This window comes from Nicotiana sylvestris, chromosome 11 (genome assembly GCF_000393655.2).
Source record: "Nicotiana sylvestris chromosome 11, ASM39365v2, whole genome shotgun sequence".
In the NCBI taxonomy this organism is placed as follows: Eukaryota; Viridiplantae; Streptophyta; class Magnoliopsida; order Solanales; family Solanaceae; genus Nicotiana; species Nicotiana sylvestris.
The window spans coordinates 78,008,395-78,033,754 of NC_091067.1; positions in this window are offsets into that span (position 1 = coordinate 78,008,395).

Consider the following 25,360-nt stretch of genomic DNA (forward strand, 5'->3'; position numbering starts at 1 on the left):
GCAACCTATATGAGAGCAATGACCACAGTGTTTCATGATATGATACACAAGGAGATTGAGGTATACGTGGACGATGTGATCATAAAATCAAAGCATCAGGCCGACCACGTTGGGGATTTGAGGAAGTTCTTCTTAAGACTTCGCAGGTACAACCTCAAGCTTAACCCTGCCAAGTGCGCATTTGGAGTTCCATCTGGAAAGTTGTTGGGATTCATAGTCAGTCGACGAGGCATCGAGCTAGACCCATCAAAGATCAAAGCCATCCAAGAACTGTCACCTCCAAGAAACAAAACTGAAGTAATGAGTTTGTTGGGAAGGTTAAATTACATCAGCAGGTTTATTGCTCAGCTCACAACAACCTGTGAGCCAATTTTCAAATTGTTAAAAAGGATGCTGCGGTCAAATGGACCGATGAGTGTCAAGAAGCATTCGATAAAATAAAAGGGTACTTGTCAAACCCACCCGTGTTGGTCCCGCCAGAGCCAGGAAGACCTTTGATTCTTTACTTGACGGTTTTGGAAAATTCATTTGGTTGTGTATTGGGGCAACATGACCTCACTGGCAGAAAAGAACAGGCCATCTACTACCTTAGCAAGAAGTTCACAGCTTATGAGGTTAAGTATACTCATCTGGAAAAGACATGTTGCGCCCTAACATGGGTAGCTCAAAAATTGAAACACTATTTGTCATCCTACACTACTTACCTCATTTCTCGGTTGGATCCATTGAAATACATTTTTCAAAAGCCTATGCCAACGGGAAGACTTGCAAAGTGGCAGATATTGCTCACAGAATTCGACATCATCTATGTGACTCGAACTGCAATGAAGGCTCAAGCACTGGCCGATCATTTAGCCGAAAACCCGGTCGATGAGGAATATGAGCCGTTGAAAACTTATTTTCCTGACGAAGAAACAATGCATATCGACGAGGTGGAGCGAATTGAAAAGCCTGGCTGGAAACTTTTCTTTGATGGAGCCGCTAACATGAAAGGAGTCGGAATAGGAGCTGTAATCATTTCTGAAACAGGGCATCACTATCCTGTTACGGCTCAATTGCGATTTTATTGCACCAATAATATGGCTGAATATGAAGCTTGCATTTTGGGGTTAAGGCTAGCCGCAGACATGGGTATCCGAGAAATCTTAGTCATGGGAGATTCAGATCTTTTGGTACATCAAATTCAAGGAGAATGGGAAACCCGAGACTTGAAGCTCATACCATACCGACAATGTCTACATGATCTTTGTCAGCGGTTTCAATCAGTGGAATTCCAACATATTCCAAGAATCCATAATGAGGTTGCCGATGCATTGGCTACCCTGGCATCAATGTTGCACCATCCGGACAAAGCTTATGTAGATCCAATACATATTCAAGTCCACGATCAGCACGCTTATTGCAATATGGTTGAAGAAGAATTTGATGGTGAACCATGGTTCCACGACATCAAGGAGTATATCAGGATGGGGATATATCCTGCACAAGCCACAGGAGACCAAAAGAGGACCATTAGGCGATTGGCAAATGGATTCTTCTTAAGCGGAGGAGTTTTGTATAAAAGAACACCAGATCTTGGATTATTAAGATGCATAGATGCCAGACAAGCTACAACTGTCATGTCTGAAGTACATTCAGGAGTTTGCGGACCCCACATGAGTGGATATGTGTTGGCAAAGAAAATCCTCCGAGCTGGTTACTATTGGCTTACCATGGAGCGAGATTGTATCAGTTTTGTGCGCAAGTGTCATCAATGCCAAATACACGGAGATTTGATTCATTCTCCACCATCCGAGTTGCACACAATGTCGGCACCATGGCCCTTCGTTGCCTGGGGCATGGATGTAATTGGACCAATTGAGCCGGCAGCATCCAATGGGCACAGGTTCATTCTGGTAGCTATTGATTATTTTACCAAATGGGTTGAGGCCAAGACATTCAAATCAGTGACCAAGAAAGCTGTGGTCGATTTTGTCCACTCAAATATCATATGTCGATTCGGAATCCCGAAGGTGATCATCACAGATAACGGTGCTAATCTTAATAGCAACCTAATGAAGGAAGTATGTCAACAGTTTAAGATTACACATCGCAACTCTACCCCATATCGGCCCAAGGCGAATGGAGCAGTAGAAGCAGCCAACAAAAACATAAAGAAGATACTTCAGAAAATGGTAGAAGGTTCAAAACAATGGCATGAAAAATTACCATTTGCATTATTGGGATACCGCACTACTGTTCGCACTTCAGTAAGAGCCACTCCTTATTTGTTGGTATATGGCACTGAAGCAGTAATTCCTGCAGAAGTTGAGATTCCTTCCTTTCGGATCATCGCCGAAGCAAAGATTGATGATGATGAATGGGTCAAAACCCGTCTAGAACAGTTAAACTTGATTGATGAAAAATGATTGACCGCAGTATGCCATGGTCAATTATATCAAAGAAGAATAGAAAGAGCATACAACAAAAAGGTACGTCCCCGGAAGTTTGAAGTAGGTCAGCATGTGCTGAAACGTATTCTTCCACATCAGGTTGAAGCAAAAGGCAAATTTGCCCCGAATTGGCAAGGACCATTCATTGTGACCAGAGTATTATCGAATGGTGCACTATGCTTAACAGACATTGAAGGCAAGTGCATAGACATCGCGATCAATTCTGACGCGGTAAAGAGATATTATGCATGAATTTTTGAATGTTTGTATTTAGCATTATTTCGAAGATTGGAATGACAAAGGCAATTTATTCTGCTATCCGAAACACTATACCCTTTGTTTCCCCTTGGAATCAATGAAAATCAAGTATGAAATAAAAAAAAACATCACTATTATTTAGTGAACTACGTTTGACCTGATTCCTCAAAGAAGGATACGTAGGCGCCTCACGGCTCGGTCATAGGGTGCACAATATACATAAAATGTGCACAAAAAGAAACATCAAGCGACCCCAATCAAGGAACTGGGGCAAGAATTGTATTGGAAATAAGAAAAAGATTCCAAGAGTTGTAATTTTAAACACATACCAAAACTGTTTAGCTTTTAATACCTTTTCCATTTCTAACCCCATACCAGAAAGACCTTTCGACCAATCTTAGAAAAATGCTGAGTCAAGCAAATGAAGATGGTTCATAATACTCTGGTACAAACAAGAAAAGAAAGTAAAAATGAGAGAGTCTTATAGGTGAAAACCCACACGGGCACCATAAGGCGACGGAAGTTGAGAGAAAAGTAAAATGAGAGAGTCTTATTGGTGAAAACCTTCGTGGGCACCATAAGGCGAAAAGGAAGTGAGAAATGAACAAATGAGGAAAGTTTATCGGTGAAAACTCTTTGAAACGTTGCAAGTCCAACAGGTCTGTGAAATGAAAAATGAGGTTGGATTATGGGAATTTTGGCAAAAACAAAAATGAGACAATTGAAAGGAGATTGATTAAAAGACTGGGTTGATTAACCCGAAATGCATACCCTGATCATTGGTGCCAGTAACTCCAATTAGATAAGTTTTAATTCTTTCTCCAACAGTCATCCAAACTTGGATTTTTCTTTTCATTCTATAATTGTCAAAATCAGCGTGTTTCGCCACTAATAAATCTTACTTTTCTAAAAGCTTTGAGATAAGTTTTATTCCAAACAAATAAGAAGGAATGTCAAGGTATACTACCAAGATTCAAGGTTACATGATGCAAAATACGGCCACGAAAGGTGGGAGATAAAAGATATGGGTGTAAGAAAGGTGAAATCAAAAGTGGATCAGCAAAGTCAGAAGGGACATATGATTACAGTTAAAAGGGTTTGAAGGAAAACATACAGAGGGGAATCCTATAGTCAAGAATCAATTACGAGGACAAAACAGTCTTTTCAACCATTCCAAGGCAATAAAGAGAGACGAAGAGAAGCCTCACCATCGGCAAAAATACCCCAGTTAACCACCCTGCTTTAAACTAATGAAGTTTTCTTTGATTTAAAACAGGGGCAAATACAATATTTGTGTCAGGAAATACCTGGTAAAGAAAAGAAGAAGTCAGGCGTCCACCTGGAGAATGAGGATGAGAATTAAAGAAGTCAGGCGTCCACCTGGAGAATGAGGATGAGAAAAGAAGAAGTCAGGCGTCCACCTGGAGAATGAGGATGAGAATTGAAGAAGTCAGGCGTCCACCTGGAGAATGAGGATGAGAAAAGAAGAAGTCAGGCGTCCACCTGGAGAATGAGGATGAGAATTAAAGAAGTCAGGCGTCCACCTGGAGAATGAGGATGAAGAATTAAAGAAGTCAGGCGTCCACCTGGAGAATGAGGATAAGAATTAAAGAAGTCAGGCGTCCACCTGGAGAATGAGGATGAGAATTAAAGAAGTCAGGCGTCCACCTGGAGAATGAGGATGAGAAAAGAAGAAGTCAGGCGTCCACCTGGAGAATGAGGATAAGAAGTTAAAAAGAAGTCAGGCGTCCACCTGGAGAACGGAGGATGAGAATTAAAGAAGTCAGGCGTCCACCTGGAGAATGAGGATGAGAATTAAAGAAGTCAGGCGTCCACCTGGAGAATGAGGATGAGAATTGAAGAAGTCAGGCGTCCACCTGGAGAATGAGGATAAGAATTAAAGAAGTCAGGCGTCCACCTGGAGAATGAGGATGAGAAAAGAAGAAGTCAGGCGTCCACCTGGAGAATGAGGATGAAGAATTAAAGAAATCAGGCGTCCACCTGGAGAATGAGGATAAGAATTAAAGAAGTCAGGCGTCCACCTGGAGAATGAGGATAAGAATTAAAGAAGTCAGGCGTCCACCTGGAGAATGAGGATGAAGAATTAAAGAAGTCAGGCGTCCACCTGGAGAATGAGGATGAAGAAGTTAAAAAGAAGTCAGGCGTCCACCTGGAGAACGAGGATGAAGAAAGAAAAGAAGCAGTCAAGGCACCCACCTGGAGAACGAGGGAATGCAATTGAAGTTTTGAAATCAAAAGCCCGCTCATATGATAAAGGAGCACATTTAGAGAATCAATAAAGCAGAGGAGTCCAACAAAATCCCCAGCAAGAAACAACAAGAGTCCCAAAAGAAAATACGGGACACAATGAAAAGGAATACGGAATAAGCCAAATGCCCAAGAGTCACCAAGATATCAAGACAACAAGAAACGCAAGGGCATGATCTAGATAAGATTTTTATAATTCATGTACCATAGTCTAGTTTAACTTTTTGTATTTCCTTTGAAGTAAGGTGTAATAAGGAGGTCAGCAAGTAGTAAAAACAGCACAAAGCAGCAGTAACATCACAGTCCCATGGTAGTCCCAGCTACCCAAAACTTCCCGAACTACATTGACCTGATTCCTTTATAGCCAAGGATATGTAGGAAACCTTTGAAGCAGAGGTTCAGTCAAATCTTTCAAAAAATGCTTCCCACAGAGTATTCGAACGGGCAAAAATCGCTCGTATCCGCTCACTTTATCTTTGCACGAAAACTCTTCGAGTTTTTGCACAAAGAGGGGCAGCTGTGAGCACGTGATTTTTTCTTTAATGAAAACTACTCCAAAATAAATCAAAAAATAAAATAAATTTCTTTTACTGTGTAATTTTTGAATTTGCGTGATGTTAAATATTTGTTTTATGTCCGTAAATAATTACGGTGTCATAATAGAATGAAAAAATAAAATAAAATACATGTTGCATGCATATAGGATTTAATTATGTATTTAAAAGATAATTTAAACAAAATCACAAAAAATATGCAATAGTTCTATTTTAAATATTCCACTGTGTGATTGATGTTTTGTCTATGTGTTAAATAATTGTTATAGAATAATTAATATATTTTGTGAAGTTAAAATTGTTTTATAATTAAAATTAGAAATTTAAATTAGAAAAAATGAGAAAAAATGTATATATATATATACAAAATCGGACCTGGATTAAAATCCAGGCCCAAATGAATTAATTCCCCCCCACAGCCCAATCCAGATGACCATGTCCGGTCCAATTCAGCTACGCCAAACGACGTCGTTTGGTGATCATTCATCAAGGGCCGTTAGATTAGATCAATTTAACGGCTGAGATACACTACCCTTACCCGTAACCCGTAACCCGACCCTTTGACCCAATACAGGCCGACCCTGAACTTAGACCAAACGACGACGTTTGGTTAAGTGGATTGATCTCAACCCTTCATTCTATCTAATCCAACGGACAATATCAATCCACCCCACCCCTATATAAGTCCCAGGCCCCTACCCCGGCCCCAAACTAAACACCCCCTCCTACACTGTTCATCATCGTCCCCCAAACCCCCACTCCTAACCCTAGCCGCCCTAGGATCCCACCGCCTGAAACTCGGCGGCATCAACGCCGCCGGTTACCAAAATAACACCCTAGAACCCCCTGAACCTCCTCTATCCGAATATGTTAGCCGTTTGGCTCGAATCTTCCTGAAGGTTCTCGAATCTTCATTTGAAGATTCGAGCCAAACTTAGATCTAAACCAACCAGCCCCAAATTAACACCATGGCTTCCCCTAACTACCCTCGTTGTGGATCTGGTGTTGGTTTGGTTCGAATCGCCTCAGAACTCTTCGAATCTTCTTTTGAAGGTTCGAATCAAATCTGAACTCACTCAGATTCTTTCCAAACTAACACCAAACGACCCCTAGGCCTCCCTCACCCTTGTGTCATCTTTGGTTCCCTTCGAATCTGCCTAGAAGTGTTCGAATTTAGGATCCAAGAATCAGAAAACCCTAAAAATTTCAAAACATGGAATTTGCCTGAGTTAAATAGAAGATTGGGGTCTAATCGACCTTAGTCGAAGTATTTTCAGTTGAAAATACTTCGACTAAGGTCTGTTTGATTTCAAAAAAGGTCCGAATTCAAAGTCAAGTTCGAGTCCGTATGAAATTGAAGATTCAGAGGTATTTTCCTATTTTTCTTTTGTTTCCTACATATGTTGTTGCCTATTTTAGTTGTCTGTTTAATTTTTTCATTTTTTTTATTGTTTAATTCCGTGATTCTGCCTCCTACCTATCTACTTGATCCGAATGTGAATTGTTTCTGTTGGTTGTGATTAATTACAATGTGTGTAATCGACTCGATTAAGTTCGTCGATTAGTTATATTATAGAATTCTGTTTCTGAAAATGCTGTTTGAAATAATCTGTTTATCAGTTGTTTGTCGACAATTGTTGTAAATAATCAGTTTGACTAATACTCGTTAATTAAATCAGCTTTGTTTGAAATTCAATAAGATGCTGTTGATTTCTTAGCATTAAGTTTCAGGCAGTGTCAATATACTGACCATGCCCCTGCACTTATGCTAAATTCAATTTCAATTCAGATTTTTGTTCTGTTAAGTTCTGTGTATTGTTAATACGTTTGTATACAAGTTCAGTGTTCAATCTGAATTTAGTTTTGTCCATTAGCTATTAGACATTGGGTGTGGGATCAATTAGCTATCATTAAAAAGACAAAATGTTTGTTTTGATTTAGGAATTGGTTTTTAGCTGCTAAACAGTTTAATTCAGATAAACCTATTAAGATTTAGGCAGTCTTTGGTCTGGGGCAGTAAAAACTGTAATTACAGTAGGATTTTCAAGGGTATTTCTGGGATAGAAATAGTAGGGTAATGTGATAATAGTAGTGGGCTGAAAGTGGAAAGTTAATGGCTATTATTTAGTGTGATAATGGGAAACAAAGGGTAATGGGCTGCTGAAAATCAGGGAAAAGTTAGCCTAATGAGATTTAAAGTGGAAAAACAGATTTTTAATGGAAATTTTCTGTTTTTAAAAGATAAAGGGGGTCCGGGCAGCACTTAAAAAGGGGGGACAGACCTGTATAAGATAGAGGGGATTGGGACTGATTTAGGAGAGTTTTACACACAGACTTTGAGAGCTTAGAGAGAATTTAAAAACAGACTTTAAGAGGAGAAGAAAAAAAAATCAGATTTGAAAGCAGATTTTAAGAATTTAGGAGAACTTATCAGATTTTAAGAGGGAATTTGAGAGAGAGAGATCAGTTTTTTTTTCAGACAGAAATTTTAGAGTTCAGTTTTTCAGAGAGATTAGAACAAGGAAAAGTGAGACTTTGGGTAGATTTTAAGAGGAGAAACAATCTGATTTAGAAAGAAAGAAATATGAAATAGGAATCTGAAACAGGTAGAGGAAAGAAACTGAAATCTGAAATGTTATCTTTCTAGAATCTGTCCGTTGTTTGCTTGTGAATATTGTTCGGCTCAAATCTGAAATTTTCCTCAAGTTTCTGTCACTGTTCATCTGGGTTAACGGGTCTTGTTCAGACTTGCTGTGTTATTGGTATATTCTGCTGATTTTGTTACTGCTGCTACTGCTGAAATTTACTTCTTCTACCTCCATTTCCAGGTACATACCTTTTAAACTCAGGTTGTGAAAAGCTTCAACACGGCAAATAAATGAAGTTTGGAGTTATAATTTTGCTTTTTACTCATCTAAGTCCTTTAGTTTAAATTTCTGTTTTATTTCATGTTGGTTAACTAGTAGTGAATTCAACACTATGGCTATAAGTTAATCATCTTATTTTGAAATTCGTGTAAAAGTTTGTAATAATATTATCCATTTCGAAATCTCATTAGTATAGTTATATTTGAATTGTCAAAGTAGGGAATATGGCATGAATGTTGGTCATTATTTAATTTTGTTGTTAGCTAAGTAAGAAAGTAATGTAGAAGTATCAAGAAAACTACAGTAGTAATATCTATTGTTAAATAAGGTAAAATGGTGTTGGTATTATTTCCATGTATAAGATAGCAGGTATCTATAGAACCATCAGTGGATGGTAAGTTGAGTTGTTATGGCTCATTATGATGTTAAAGTGCTACGAATGTTTCAAGACATACAAATATGTGGCATGTAAGGCAATGTTGTTAATCAATTTGTACAATAATTCCCTTTATTATCAATTTGATGCCTATTTACCATCCTAAATAAATAATTAGGCCTATTAGATTAAAAGCAAGTATATGAGAATAAGATGAGATATACAAATTGCAACACTTTTTATCAACGACAATTAGAAATAGGACTTGCACTAAATAGAAATAATAAAAGTTCTTGAAAAAATATTCTTCCCTTTATAAATCATTTTTAGTTTCATATACAATTCATTATTGGGCATATAGATATATATGTTGTATTTGTGAAGGATAGTATTAATCATGTTCTTATTCTTTATTTTGAATTTGAATAGTCTTGGATGAACATAAATTATACGCGGAAATTATAATCAACGGGCAACATTCAATAAATTGTGAATTCTTTTTCAAGAATTAAAGGGTATCTTAAATGAAGATTTCTCATAATATAATAAACAATTTGGGGGAAATGTCCATAATACTATCTTGCGCGATCAGGGATGCGTTCGCGCACCCTGATTATTTTTTAAAAGTAACTTCGGATTATGCGTATGCGCAATTTCGAGCGAATATTTAAGAAAAGGATTTTTCCAAAGGCGTTAAATCAATTTCATAAAAACCCGAGATGTACGGTTCACTATTTAAGAAAAACAAATATTCTTGATTCGACACAATTTCGAAAAAATGATTGTTTAATAAATATATTATCAAAAGTTATCGTGTACACGTACGCGTGACACAATTCCGCATTTTTAAATTTATAACACGAATATACGTACGCGTAATTCGATTCAAAGAAGGGTCCTCAATCACAATAAGTATAAGCGGTAGTAAAATCATGTAACATCAATATATTTAATAAAATCAAGATAATTAAGCCAATAATAAAAACAGTTAAGCGACCGTGCTAGAACCACGGAATTCGGAAATGCCTAACACCTTCTTCCGGATTAACAGAATTCCTTACTCAGGATTTCTGGTTCGCAGAATAATAAACAGAGTCATATTCTCCTCGATTCAGGGATTAAAAATTGGTGACTTGGGACGCCTTAAAATTCCCAGGTGGCGACTCTGAAATAATTAAATAAATCCCGTTTCGACTGTCCTTTAATTGGAGAAAACTCCCCTTGTACCCTCATGGGGGTATGTAAAAAGGAGGTGTGACACCCTTTATCTCGTATTTGTAAAATTTCATAGGCTTCTGGATTAATGCAATATGCTGCCTCATTTAGAAAGATAGAATCAACAATCAAATCAATATTATGTTAAGCATCCTTACTAGGTGAAAAGTTAAGCTCACACATCAAACTTCGGAGGTAAATCCTCAACTTATGGATATAGTGCATGCTCCTCCTCCTTGTGCTCTTCCGTAGTATACCAACATTCAAAGACTTTTCTCCATTGATTGGACCAATTATTTGTAATTTTGTCATAAAAGAATCATCATTGAGCTTTAGATTTTAAGCACTTTCTTCTGAATTCAATGGTACTAAAATAATCTTACAGACATCCTCTGTAAAAGAATATGTATTAAGGTCTTCATCATAATTAGTACACCTATCATTCACCCATATTCTTCCAAGTAAAGTGACAAGCATCTATTTTCACTACGTCACACCAAATTTGGTCTTTATAGATCTTACCAATAGAAAAAGATACTAGGCATTGACAAGTTACCTCTAAAACATCATCATCTTCAACTTCGATGTTGTAAGGATATGGATGAAATTTGGTTAACAAACCAAGTTCAATAACCATATTTTTAGAAATGATATTTATGTGAATCTCACGATCAATAATCAATGAACAAACTTTTCCATGGGAGGTACATCTAGTGTGGAAAAGTGATTCACGTTGTCTTGTTTCTTCATATTCTTGAACCAAAAATCTTTCTCTTGGTTGAATCTTAGGCATGATTATTTCTCAGCATTTGGACCTGTGGGTTATAGCTCTGATACTAAATTGATGTGATTCTTCAAGTTAACAAAGAACCAACCAACCAGGATCATTATCTTGAAATGAAAATATGGGTTGATTTCAAGAAACAACGTATCTCATATTTTAGGACTCGCAATTTGATGATTCAAAAACAACGTGAAAGATGATGATCTGAACTATAAGAAAGACGATTTACTCGTTCAAAATAAGTAAATATTGATGTTGCACCAGTTCAATAAAAGTTATGATTCTATGATATCAAAAGTATGAATTTAGATCAAGAAACGTGTTCTTGAAAGATCAAGAACTGAACAAGTTCCTAAAATCACCAGTTGGAATCAATTAACCTGATAAATAAATACCACACGTAATTGAAAACAAGATAAGACTATCACCACCTTACTTGGAACCAAAAACAAGGATAAAAAGACAAAATAAGGAAAAACACTCTATTGTAAAACTAGGGCAAACATCAAAAACGTGAATTCTTTATTCGACAAGGCAAGAAAATCCTTTATATAGGCTTAGGTCTCTTTTTTGATGACTAAAATTCCTATTATAATAAGAAATAAAATAACTAAAGACAAGAAAAGTAAAATTCCTATTCTACAAGTAAAAGAAACTAGAATCCTATAAAAAGGAAAATTTTTATTCTAAAAGGAATAAAATAAATCTTATTTTAAGAAGGAAAGAATCATGGCTTCTTGAAATCAATCTTGAGATTCTTGGACTTCATCCGCTTCTTGAAAATAAGTCCATATGTTTGGACTTGAGCTCTAAAACATTATCTTAGCCAAAATTAATAAAAATTAACATCTTCATTTTCATCACAAGTTGTTGGAACTTGTGCCAAACTTGAGATTTGTTGTTCTTGAGCACTTTAAGGATGTATAACAAGTTCTCGATCCGGTTCTTATCATAAAGTTTATTGGATCATCAAAATACAAAAAAACACATAACTTATCAATTTTTCCATTTTTGATGATGACAAACTTATAATTGAAGTTCCCTCTGAGAACCAGATCTTTATACAATATTTCTGTGATGACCCGACCGGTCGTCTTAAGAATTAATACCCTGATCCCCTATTAACTGCTTTTCCCGAGTTTATTTTTGCTATTTTGATTTGCCGGGATGTTCGGTTTTGAGTTTCAGAGAGATTTGGGAAACTTAGTCCCTAAATGAGAGCTTAATTTTGGAAAGTCGATCATAGTCGGAATAGTGTAAAGATGGCCTCAGAATGAAAATCTGATGGTTCCGTTAGCTCTGTTAGGTGATTTCGGGCTTAGGGGCGTGTTGGGATTGTGTTTTGAAGGTCTGTAGCTAATTTAGGCTTGAAATGCCGAAAGTTGAATTTTTGAAGTTTCTGGTCCGATAGTGAGATTTTGATTCGAGGGCCGGAATGGAATTCCGGAAGTTGGAGTATCTCCGTAGTGCTGAACGTGACGTGTGTGCAAAATTTCAGGTCATTCGTATGAGATTTGATAGACTTTTTGATCGAAAGCTTATTTTTGAGAATTTTGGAGTTCTTATGCTTGAATCCATGGTTAATTCGAGGTTTCGATGTTGTTTTAGGTGTTTTAAGGATTGGTACACGTTTAAATAGAGTTTTGTGACATGTTGGTGCTTTTGGTTGAGGTCCAGGAGGCCTCGAGATGATTTCGGATGGTTGACGGAAAGATTTTGGCATTAAAGTTGCAGCTTCAGCTGCTGGTTATGTCATAACCACACCTCGGTTTGGGTTCCACAAGTGCGGCACCGCAAAAGTAGATAAGTGGCCGCAGAAGCAAAATTTGGCCATCTCTTCAGGAACCGCAGATGCGGGCAGTTCACCGCAGAAGCGGTACCGCACCTGTGGAAGGGTAACCGCATATGCGAAAAATGGGCCTTTAAGTGAAAGTCGTATATACGACCTAGGATCCGTAGAAGAGGGACTGTAGATGCAATCCCAGGGCCGCAAATGCGGAAATCGCAGGGCAGAACATATAAATTCTTGCCTTCGCAAAAATTATCCATTTTTCATCTTTTTCAAAACGGGAAGAAGCTTGGGGAGCACATTTCAAGAGAGATTCTCAGAGGAGTTCATTGGGGTAAGGTTTTTGGTCCCTAAACTCGTTGTTGGAATAATTTTTATCAATTTAAGCATGAAACATTAAGGAAAATCAGTGGTAATTGGGGGTTTAAGGCTTGACTAATTGGAGGCCTTTGAGTGATAATTTGAGGGATTATTTGAGGTCCAATTTTGGTTCTTTTGATATGACTAAACTGGTGAGAGTGTGAGGATTCTGGAAATATAAATTTTACCCGATTCCGAGAAGTAGACCCGAGGGGCATTTTGGTCATTTTACATAATTTTGCGTATTAGCTTAGAATTTAATTGTATAATCATATACTTGGAGTGTTATTTACATTATGAAATTTACATGGATAGATTTGTGCCATTTGGAGTCGAGTACTCGTTATAAGAACGTGGTCTCAGGTTGATTTTAAGACGGTTCAAGGTAAGTGGCTTGTCTAACCTTGTGTGGGAGACTTTCCCCTTAGGATATGATATATTTGATAATTGAAATGCCTTGTACATGAGGTGTCGAGCGCGTACTTGAGCTAATTATTGAAAATCCGGTTTTTCCTTAAGTATTTCAATTGAGTTCTTTTTTCCTGTTTTATTCCACTTGCGAATTTAGCCTGTTGCTAGTTTAGAAAAGCATGTTTAGTTTACTTAATTGCATATTTGCTTAAACTACCTTAATTGCATTACGTGAAGCATGTTAGGCTAGAATTAACTATTTACTTGATACAAAATTTAGCTTAATTGGGTATTCTTGTGTTGCTGCTGTGTGTTTTTACTTTGGGACTACGGGACGGCATCTCGGGAGATTCCCTGTACGTATTTATGATCTGAACTGAGGTGAGGGATACCAAGAGATTCCTGGCACGTATATTGAGGATACCAAGAGATTCTCGGGATACCAAGAGTTCCATAACATATATTTAGGATACCAAGAGATCCTCGGGATACCGAGAGATCCCTAGCATATATTGAGGATACCAAGAGATCCCTAGCATATATTGAGGATACCAAGAGATTCTCGAGATACCAAGAGATCCCTAGCATATATTGAGGATACCAAGAGATCCTCGGGATACCAAGAGATCCCCGACTATCACCCTTGTTATGAGTGGTACTTCCTGGTGTTTGCCTTTATTTCTGTTTCCGTTATTGTACTCTTATTATTCTGTATAGATTCTTAATGTAGATTCTCAATTGTACTGCTTACCTTATCCTATCATCTTTATATTTATTTAATCTCAGTAGGGCCCTAACCTTCCTCTTTGGTGTACCCATGCCCCTTCTGTGCATGTTTTTCATGTGCAGATCCAGGTACCACTACTCAGGCCTATCATCCTTGAGAAGGCGACTGCTCTAGAGACTTAGAGGTACATCTTCCGCATCCGCAGACCGAGAAGTCCCTTTCTATTCATGCTTTTAATATTTAGCCCTTCTTTATTTTTCTGTTCTTATTAGACCTTCTGGAGTTAGAGCTATGTAGTATTGATCTTAGCTTGTGATTCGTGGATTTTCGGGTCTTGGATTTATGTATTGTTATTGAGTGTTAAACATGGTGTATGCCGAGTGACACATTTACACATGTTATTACTTTATTTATGTTTTAAATTATTTTTACTTCCGCAAAATCTTGGTTTTTCTTCTGCAATTTAGGCTTACCTAGTAGTAGAGACTAGGTGCCGTCACGATGGTTCACGGAGGGCAAACCAGGGTCGTGACAAGTTGGTATCAGAGCTCTAGGTTCATAGGAGTCATGGATCACAAGCCGGTTTATTACAGTCTCGCTGATCGGTACGGAGACGTCTGTACATATCTACAGGTGGATATGTAACTATTAGGAAAATTTCACTTCATTTGATTTCCTTGTCGTGCGATATTTTGACATCACAATTCTAAACTTCTGTCTTCTATTCTCTCACAGATGATGAGGACACGTGCTACCCGAGATGATCAAGCACCCGCGCCCCCTACTACAACCGTCAGAGGTCGGGGCCGGGGTAGAGGCCGAGGACGCGCACGTGGTGCAGCTAGAGCACCTGCGCAAGCTGCCGCCAAGGTATCACCAACGATTCCAGTCGAAGCCCAGACACCTGACACGCCTACTGCCACTACTACTCCAGCTCTTCAGGAGACTTTGGCACAGTTCATGAGCATGTACACCACTCTAGCTCAGGCAGGGTTGCTTCCCCTTACTGCAACTACATCTCAGGCCGGGGGAGGAGCACAGACTCCTGCCGCCCGAACTCCTGAGTAGAGAGTGCATGTTGAGTAGGTACCTGAGATTATTTTTGTACCGCCTGCAGTGCCAGATCAGCCCGAGGATAGGGCAACGGCTTCCGAAGAGGAGCAACTGAGGCTTGAGAGGTTCAAAAAGTACAAGCCTCCTGTATTCAACGGTCTAGCATCGGAGGATGCTCTGGGATTTCTATATGAGAGTTACCACATTCTCCGTACGATGGGTATATCAGGATCGAGCGAGGTTTCCTTCACTACTTTCCAGCTTCAAGGAGTCGCTTATGAGTGGTGGCGCACCTACGAGTTAGACAGTCCGGATGATTCTGCTTCACTGACTTGGACTCAGTTTTCAGATCTGTTTTTGAGAGAGTATGTTCCTCAGAGCCTCAGGGATGCATGGCGCGCAGAGTTTGAGCATTTGCGCTAGGGTACTATGACTGTCTCAGAGTATGCTGTCCGTTACACCAGTTTGGCTAAGCATGCACCAGCCCTGGTTTCTACTTTTCGCGAGAGGGTTCGCCGATTTATTGAGGGCCTTATTCCTAGCATCAAGTCTAGCATGGCTCATGAGTTGGAGATGGATATTTCTTATCAGTAGGTGCTGAGCATTACTAGGAGGATTAAGGGTATTCATGCTAGGGAGAGAGAGAAGAGGGAGGCCAAGAGGTCTCGAGAGTCGGGCCATTATTCTGGTGCCCGTACCCCGGCTGCAGGTCATCATGGTAGGGGTTATATGAGTCGTCCTGTTCATTCAGCTCTTCCAGCAGCCAGTAGTGCTCCATCTCCTCCTAGGCCTCAGGAGCCTTATTATGTACCTCCAGTTTCTAGCGCGCCTCCTGCGTGGGGTGCTTTCAGAGGTCAGCCTAGCAGACCTGGTCTAAGCCATTCACAGCCGCCACGTCCTCCCAGAGCTTTTTTTTAGTGTGTCGACACACGCCACATGGTGAGGGATTGCCCTAGACTTGGGAGGATTGCACCTCCATAGACTTCTCAGCCACAACGTGCCTTGCAGAGTTCTCAGGCTATGATTACAACTCCAATTGCTACCTGACCTACTCAGCCAGCTAGAGGTGGAGGTCAGGGAGGTAGTGGTCTCCCTAGAGGGGGAGGCCAGTTTAGATACTATGCCCTTCCTGCCCATACCGAGGTTGTTGCCTCCAATTTTGTCATCACATGTATTATATTGGTTTGCCACAGAGATGCATTGGTTCTATTCGATCCAGGATCTACTTATTCTTATGTGTCTTCTTATTTTGCTCCATATTTGGTAGTATCTTGGGATTCTTTGAGTTCCCCTATTTATGTTTCTACTCTTGTGGGAGATTCTCTTATTGTGGACCATGTTTATCAGTCGTGTTTGGTTGCTCTTAGTGGTTTTGAGACTAGAGTCGATCTACTGTTACTCAACATGGTTGATTTTGATATTATCTTGGGCATGGACTTGTTGTCGCCCCATTATACTATTCTTGATTGTCACGCTAAAACCGTGACGCTGACTATGTCAGGTGTACTGCGTGTTAAGTGGAGGGTTACTTTAGATCACACTCCTAGTAGAGTTATTTCTTTTCTTAAAGCTCGGCGTATGGTTGAGAAGGGGATGTGACGCGTATTTAGCTTATGTGAGAGATGTCAGTATTGATACCCCTTCAGTTGATTCAGTCCCAGTAGTACGGGATTTTCCCGATGTGTTTCCAGCTGATCTTCCAAGCATGCCACCTGATAGAGATATTGATTTTGGCATCGATCTGTTGCCGGGCACTCAACCCATTTCTATTCCTCCGTATCATATGGCTCCTCCTAAGTTGAAGGAGTTGAAGATCAATTACAGGAATTGCTTGATAAGGCTTTTATTCGGCCTAGTGTATCACATTGGGGTGCTCTTGTCTTGTTTGTGAAGAAAAAGGATGGTTCTATGCGTATGTGTATTAATTATCGCCAGTTGAACAAAGTTACAGTTAAGAACCATTATCCTTTGCCTCATATTGATGATCTTTTTGACTAGCTTCAGGGTGCACATGTGTTTTCTAAGATTGACTTATACTCAGGTTACCATCAGTTGAAGATTCGGGAGTCAGATATCCCGAAGACTACTTTCAGGACTCGATATGGTCATTACGAGTTCCTTGTTATGTCATTTGGGCTGACTAATGCCCTAACAACCTTTATGCATTTGATGCACAGTGTGTTCCGGTAGTATCTTGACTCCTTCGTCATTGTCCTTATTGATGATAATCTGGTGTATTCCCGGAGTCAGTAAGATAATGAGCAGCACCTAAGGGTTGTGCTTCAGACTCTGATGGAGAAGAAATTATATTCTAAGTTCTCAAAATGTGAGTTTTGGTTGGATTCAGTGGCATTCTTAGGCCACGTGGTATCGAGTGAGGGTATTCATGTGGATCTGAAGAAGATAGAGGCCATGCAGAGTTGGCCCAGACCATCCTCAGCTACCGAGATCCGTAGTTTCCTTGGTTTAGCGGGCTACTACCGTCGTTTTGTGGAGGGGTTTTCATCGATTGAAGCCCCTATGACCAGGTTGACCCAGAAGGATACTCCGTTCCAGTGGACGAGGGAGTGTGAGGCGAGCTTCCAGAAGCTCAAGACAGCTTTGACCACAACCCCAATTTTGATATTGCCTACAAGTTCGGGGTCTTATACGGTCTATTGTGATGCCTCGAGGGTTGACCTCAGAGCGGTGTTGATGCAGGACGGTAGGGTGATTGCCTACGCATACAGACAATTGAAGATACATAAGAAGAACTACCATGTTCATGACCTTAAGTTAGCTGCCATTGTTCATGCCCTGAAGATTTGCTGCCATTATTTATACGGGGTTCCCTGCGAGATTTATACTGATCATCGGAGCTTGCAGCACTTGTTCAAGCAAAAGGATCTATATTTGTGCCAGATGAGGTGGTTAGAGTTGCTGAAGGACTATAACTTCACTATTTTGTATTACCCGGGTAAGGCCAATGTGGTGGCCGATGCTTTGAGTCACCGGGCAGAGAGTTTGGGGAGTTTGTCTTATTTACAATCATCGGAGAGGCCTATGGCGATGGATATTCAAGCCTTAGCCAGCCAGTTTGTGAGATTGGATCTTTCCGAGCCCAGTCGGGTTCTAGCTTGCGTGGTTTCTCGGTCTTCCTGATTTTATCATATCAGGGAGCGACAGTATGATGAACCTCATTTGCTTGTCCTCAAGGACAAGGTTCGGCACGGTGATGCTAGAGATGTGTGATGATGGGGTACTGAGGATGCAGGGTCGGGTTTGTGTATCCAATGTTGATGGGCTTCGAGAGTTGATTGTATAAGAGGCATATAGCTCGCGGTATTCCATTCATCCAGGTGCCGCGAAGATGCATCAGGATTTGAGGCAACACTACTGGTGGAGGCGGATGAAGAAGGATATAGTTGGATTTGTAGCTAGGTACCTCAACTGTCAGCAGGTGAAGTATGAGCACCAGAGACTGGGTAGGTTGCTTCAACAAATATAGATTCCGGAGTGGAAGTGGGAGCGAATCATCATGGACTTTGTAGTTGGGCTCCCACGAACTTTGAGAAAGTTCGATGCTATTTGGGTGATTTTGGATCGGCTGACCAAGTCCGCTCACTTTATTCCTGTGTGTACTACTTATTTCTCGGAGCGATTGGCAGAGATTTATATCCGGGAGATTGTTCGACTGCATGGTATTCTAGTGTCCATCAATTCAGATAGAGGTACTCAGTTCACATCACGGTTCTGGAGGTCCGTTCAGCATGAATTAGGTACTCAGGTGGAGTTGAGTACAGTATTTCACCCTCAGACGGACAGACAGTCCGAGCACACTATTTAGATTCTTGAGAATATGCTCCGTGCATGTGTGATTGAGTTTGGAGGGTCTTGGGATCAGTTCCTTCCATTGGCGGAGTTTGCTTATAACAACAACTATCAGTCCAACATTTAGATGGAACCGTATGAGGCTTTATATGGGAGACGGTGTAGATCCCCGGTGGGTTGGCTTGAGCCGGGTGAGGCCAAATTATTAGGCACAAACTTAGTTTAGGATGTGTTGGAGAAGGTTAAGGTGATTCAGGATAGACTCCGCACAGCCCAGTCCAGACAGAAGAGTTACACGGACTGGAAGGTTTGTGATGTTTACTATATGATTGGAGAGCGGGTTCTACTTTGGGTTTCGCCTATGAAGGGCGTTATGAGATTCGGGAAGAAAGGAAAGTTGAGTCTGAGATTTATTGGCCCTTTTGAGATATTGAGGCATATTAGGGAGGTTGTTTATGAGCTTGCCTTACCTCTCAGCTTGGTAGGAGTTCATCCGGTGTTTCATGTTTCGATACTCCAGAGGTATCACGGTGACCTGTCACACGTGTTGGATTTCAGTTCAGTCTAGTTGGAGGAGGATCTAACTATGTTGAGGAGCTAGTTGCAATATTGGACAGACATATTAGAAAGGTGAGGTCAAAGAACATTGCATCTGTGAAGGTTCAGTGGTGGGTTCAGCCGGTCGAGGAGGCGACCTGGGAGACCGAGCAGGATATGTGCAGCCATTACCCTCATCTTTTCACTACTTCAAGTATGTCTTTATGCTCGTTCGAGGACGAACGAATGTTTAAGTGTAGGAAGATGTGACGACCCGGCCGATCGTCTTAAGAATTGATGCCCTGATCCCCTATTAACTGCTTTCCCCGAGTTTATTTCTGCTATTTTGATTTGCTGGGATGTTCGGTTTTGAGTTTCGGAGTGTTTTGGGACACTTAGTCCCTAAATGAGAGCTTAAGTGTTGGAAAGTCGACCATAGTCGGAACAGTATGAAGACAACCTCGAAATAGAAATCCGATGGTTCCTTTAGCTCCGTTAGGTGATTTTGGGTTAGGGGCTTGTTCAGATTGTGTTTTGGAGGTCTGCAGCTAATTTTGGCTTGAAATACCGAAAGTTGAATTTTTGAAGTTTCCGGTCCGATAGTGAGATTTTGATCTGAGGGTCGGAATGGAATTCCGGAAGTTGGAGTAGCTCCATAGTGTTGAATGTGACGTGTGTGCAAAATTTCAGGTCATTCAGAGGAGGTTTGATAGACTTTTTGATCGAAAGCGTATTTTTGAGAATTTTGGAGTTCTTAGGCTTCAATCCATGGTTAATTCGAGGTTTCGATGTTGTTTTAGGTGTTTTAAGGATTGGTACAAGTTTTGATAGTGGGTTGTGACTTGTTGGTGCTTTTGGTTGAGGTCCCGGAGGCCTCGGGATGATTTTGGATGGTTGACAGAAAGATTTTGGAATTAAAGTTGCAGCTTCAGCTGTTGGTTCTGTCATAACCGCACCTCGGTTTGGGTTCCACAGGTGCGGTGCCACAGAAGCGGCTAAGTGGCCGCAGAAGTGGAATTTGGCCATCTCTTCAGGAACCGCAAATGCGGGCAGTTCACCGCAGAAGCGGCACCGCACCTACGGAAGGGTAACTGCAGATGCGGAAAATAGGCCTTTAAGTGAAAGTCGCAAATGCGACCTAAGATCCACAGAAGCGGGACCGCAGATGTGGTCCCAGGGCTGCAAATGCATAAATCGCTGGGAGAACATATAAATTATTGCCTTCGCGAAAATTAGCCATTTTTCATCTTTTTCAAAACGGGAAGAAGTTTGGGGAGCACTTTTCAAGAGAGATTCTCAGAGGAGTTCATTGGGGTAAGGTTTTTTGTCCATAAAATCGTTGTTGGAATGATTTTTATTAATTTAACCAAGAAAAATCAGTGGTAATTGGGGGTTTAGGGCTTGACTAATTGGAGGCCTTTGAGTGATGATTTGAGAGACCATTTGAGGTCCGATTTTGATGCTTTTGGTATGACTGAACTCGTGAGAGTATGAGGATTCTGGAAATATAAATTTTACTCGATTCACAGATGTGGGCCCGAGGGGCATTTTGGTCATTTTACATAATTTCATGTATTAGCTTTGAATTTAATTGTAGATTCAGTTACTTGAAGCGTTATTTACATTATGAAATTTAATTGGATAGATTTGGGCCATTTGGAGTCGAGTACTCGTGGCAAGAACGTGGTCTCGGGTTGATTTTGAGCCGGTTCGAGGTAAGTGGCTTGTCTAACCATGTGTGGAGGACCTTCCCCTTAGGATATGCTATATTTGATAATTTAAATGCCTTGTACGTGAGGTGACGAGAGCGTACTTGAGCTAATTGTTGAAAATACGGTTTTTCCTTAAGTATTTCAATTGAGTTCTTTTTTCCTGTTTTAATCTACTTGCGAATTTAGCCTGTTGCTAGTTTAGAAAAGCATGTTTAGTTGACTTCACTGCCTATTTGCTTAAACTGCCTTAGTTGCATTATATGAAGCATGTTAGGCTAGAATTAACTATTTACTTGGTACAAAATTTAGCTTAATTGGGTATTCTTGTGTTGCTGCTGTGTGTTTTTACTTTGGGACTACGGGACGACATCCCGAGAGATTCCCTGTACGTATTTATGATCTGAACTGAGGTGCGGAATACCAAGAGATACCCGGCACATATATTGAGGATACCAAGAGATTTTCGGGATACCAAGAGATCCCTAACATATATTGAGGATACCAAGAGATCCTCAGGATACCGAGAGATTCCTAGCATATATTGAGGATACCAAGAGATCCTCGGGATACCAAGAGATCCCTAGTATATATTGAGGATACCAAGAGATCCTCGGGATACCAGGAGATCCCTAGCATATATTGAGTATACCAAAAGATCCTCGGGATACCAAGAGATCCCCGGCTATCACACTTGTTATAAGTGGTACTTCCTAGTGTTTGCCTTTATTTCTGTTTCCGTTATTGTACTCTTATTATTCTGTATAGATTCTTACTGTAGATTCTCAATTGTACTGCTTACCTTATCCTATCATCTTTACATTTATTTAATCTTAGTAGGTCCCTGACCTTCCTCGTCACTACCCAACTGAGGTTAGGCTTGACACTTACTGAGTACCGTTGTTGTGTACTCATGCCTCTTCTGTGCATGTTTTTCATGTGTAGATCCAGATACCGCTACTCAGGCCCATCATCCTTGAGGAGGCGACTGCTCTAGAGATTTCGAGGTACATCTGCCACGTCCGCAGACCGAGAAGTCCCTTTCTATTCTTGCTTTTAGTATTTAGTCCTTCTGTATTTTTCTGTTCCTATGAGACCTTCCGGAGTTAGAGCTATGTAGTATTGATCTTAGCTTATGATTCGTGGGTTTTCGGGTCTTGGATTTATGTATTGGTATTGAGAGTTAAACATGGTGTATGCCGAGCGACACATTTACACATTGTTATTACTTTACTTCCGTTTTAAATTATTTTTACTTCCGCAAAATCTTGGCTTTTCTTCCGTAATTTAGGCTTACCTAGTCGTAGAGACTAGGTGCTGTCACGATGGTTTACGGAGGGCGAACAAGGATCATGACAATTTCCTATAAGAAGACTTTTATTCCCCCTGAGAACCTGCTCCCCCTCTCAATTAATTATCTTCTCCCTTTTGGTATCATAAAAAGATTATACACAAGTGATAGGCAAAAAGAAGACTAACAAGTTAACTCATGCCACATGAGTGCACACAACATGGCTAAAAACAGAGCGCAAGAGTATAACATGCATAGCGAAAGATGAGGTGCTTATTAATTTGAAAGAGAAGAGAATAGAAATAGTATTACCATTGTTACAACACCATTCACAAAAAAAACAACTTTAAAGTGCCAATCGTAGAAACAACAAAAGAAAGACTAAGGTGGGACATACATCATTCAATTGGACACTTGGAAGAAAATTGTTTTAAGGGGCACTAGAAGGGGGAGGCAAGGATGAGGAGGTAAGGGTTTTGAGAAGAACCTCCGTTCGAGTATTTGCAGACATTTGTTCGCTAAGCAGCTGCTCTTTCATGTCTTCCACCCATTTCCTGAGATCTGCATTTTCTTAGGTCACGCGAGCAACTTTTATGCCTTGTGCATTACTACAACTATATGCCTCCTGAGCATGGCTAAGCTGCCCTTCAAGAATGGCATTCTGTGCCTTCAACCTCCTTATCTCCTCATTTGCAGCATTCTGAGCATCAATCAATCGAGAGATAGTGGAATTGCTTCCAACATCCCCTTTCTTGTCAATACACTCACATTCCTCTAAGGTTGTCTTTGAGAAAGTTTTCTTGCGAGTTCCCACTGTTCCTCTTCCCAAGGGGACTTCGAAGAAGTTAAACACTTTAGTGAGCAGGAACCCATAAGCCAAGCCATGATTTCCATCCTTGAAGTTTGCCACTTTCTTCATATGCTCAATCATAAAACCAAACAGATTGATGGTGGTGTAGGCATCCAGTGCTTCCATGAGGAACATGTTTGTTTTGAAGTAATAGAATGCCTTTCTACGCTTGGAAGTAAGACCTTATTCACCATCTTAAACAAAAGTTGATACACTGGAAGAAGGGCCTTCTTTGTGCACCCGTTTCCCTTGTTGCATAACATCATCCTTTAGAATGACACTTTTTAAATAAGAAGAACAAGTCCCCTCAATGGATGGGATTACTTCAGTAGGCACTCCCAAAATATTCCTTAGCACAACGTCATCCATCACAAAATTTTTGCCGTTGACCTTCAAGAAAATGTTATCATCTTCCACTATAAATATATTTGTGTAGAAGTTATGGACATCTTTCTCATACACCTTGGGGCTCTCATTGGTGAACAAATATGTCCACTTTTGAAACTCACAAATGCCAAACAGTTTTCTCATCCCTGACTTGTCAAGAATGTCAGGTGCAAAAGTTCTGCCATATAGCACCCTCTGCTTCCTATAGCCTTCTCTGCCTCCATCATTTGACAAGTTACTTTAGACTTATTGGAGGAACCAAGTTCCTTGTTGTCACTAGCCTTCCTCTTCACAGACTTCCTCACATTTTTCTCCTTCTTTTCAGACTTCTCAGAAGATTTTTCACCAAACTTCTCTCCCTCGTCATTTTTCATTTCCACAGTTTTCATAGATGACTCTTTCTTGGGTTTTGGAATCACATGTTTCTAAGAGAATGTATATATGAAGTAAGTAGGTTCCTCATTCACCTGTTCATCATGAACATCGACAACAAGTGCTGAAGGAACCTCCTCCTCATTCACTAGCTTTCCCCCTTTAACCAACCTCCTCATTTTCTTCTCTTCTTTGTTTTTCTTTACAATATTTCAAGGGTTTCCTTCTTTTGTAGCCTGGTAGTGGGTAATTTAAGAGTGGGCTCTTTAGGAACTGCCTTTCCACTTCTAGAAGCAATAAATCTTACCACAGTCAGATTATCATAGTCTTCTTCAATGTTTTCATTTTTCTCTTCAAATAGAGATCTCATATCAGGAATGATAAAATTCAACGGCTCAACATCGAAGTGAGAAGAAGGAGAAATGACCAGTACTGACTTGGTGCTCTGTTGAGGAGCAATGGGTTTCATCCCAAGTAGGAGCACAATGCTCTTCTTGGGCAGCGGGATCAGGTCCCTCTGTTGTTTCCCCAGTAGTACTGACTGGTGCCAAATTTTCAAAGAGCACTAGTTCCCTACCCTCAGCTTTGTGACTTTAACCTCCCCCCTGAGGCCCAATGGTCTCATTATCACACTCATAACCACCAACCAAACCTCCCTCTGCAATGATCAGTAACATGTTCTCAATGACTTCTTTCTCATTTACCCCAAAATAGAATCAGAAAATGCAGAAGGAACATTGCTTGTAGGAGTGGAAATATTTAGATCAAAGCTTGGAGTGGGCATTGTTGGAACTGTACCACTTCGAACCACATCTTGTTGGGTTTCATAACGTTCCCCAAATTTATGAGTAGAAACTTTTTGTCCCTCGTCTTCGACTAGTGGAAGTGTTTGAAATTTCTGCATTCTAAGACATAGTGGAGATTGGATTGGAAGTAAAGACACCAGGAGGGGAGAGTTTTCTTTGAGAGAGAAAAGGGAATTTTTGTCTTTGATGTAGATAGTTGGGAAAAAGACGTCTTTTAGGGTTATTTAGGAGAGGTGAGGGACCAATTACAAATGTGTATTAATTACTGGCAGATGGGTAAGTTTGTAACGGGTGTGACATTTGAGTTCTATAGAGATGATAGAGAGAGAGAAACAAAAACATTTAATGATCTGGCACATTTATAGTCGTTAGAAATATGCATAAGAGCACAAATGATATACTAACCTAAGTCAAGGGAACCAGGTTCCATGGCTTAGTTTTGTAAATGTGAGCCTCATCCTTTTACCAAGATGCAACGTTATTAGCCGCGTGTTTGCTCTATAG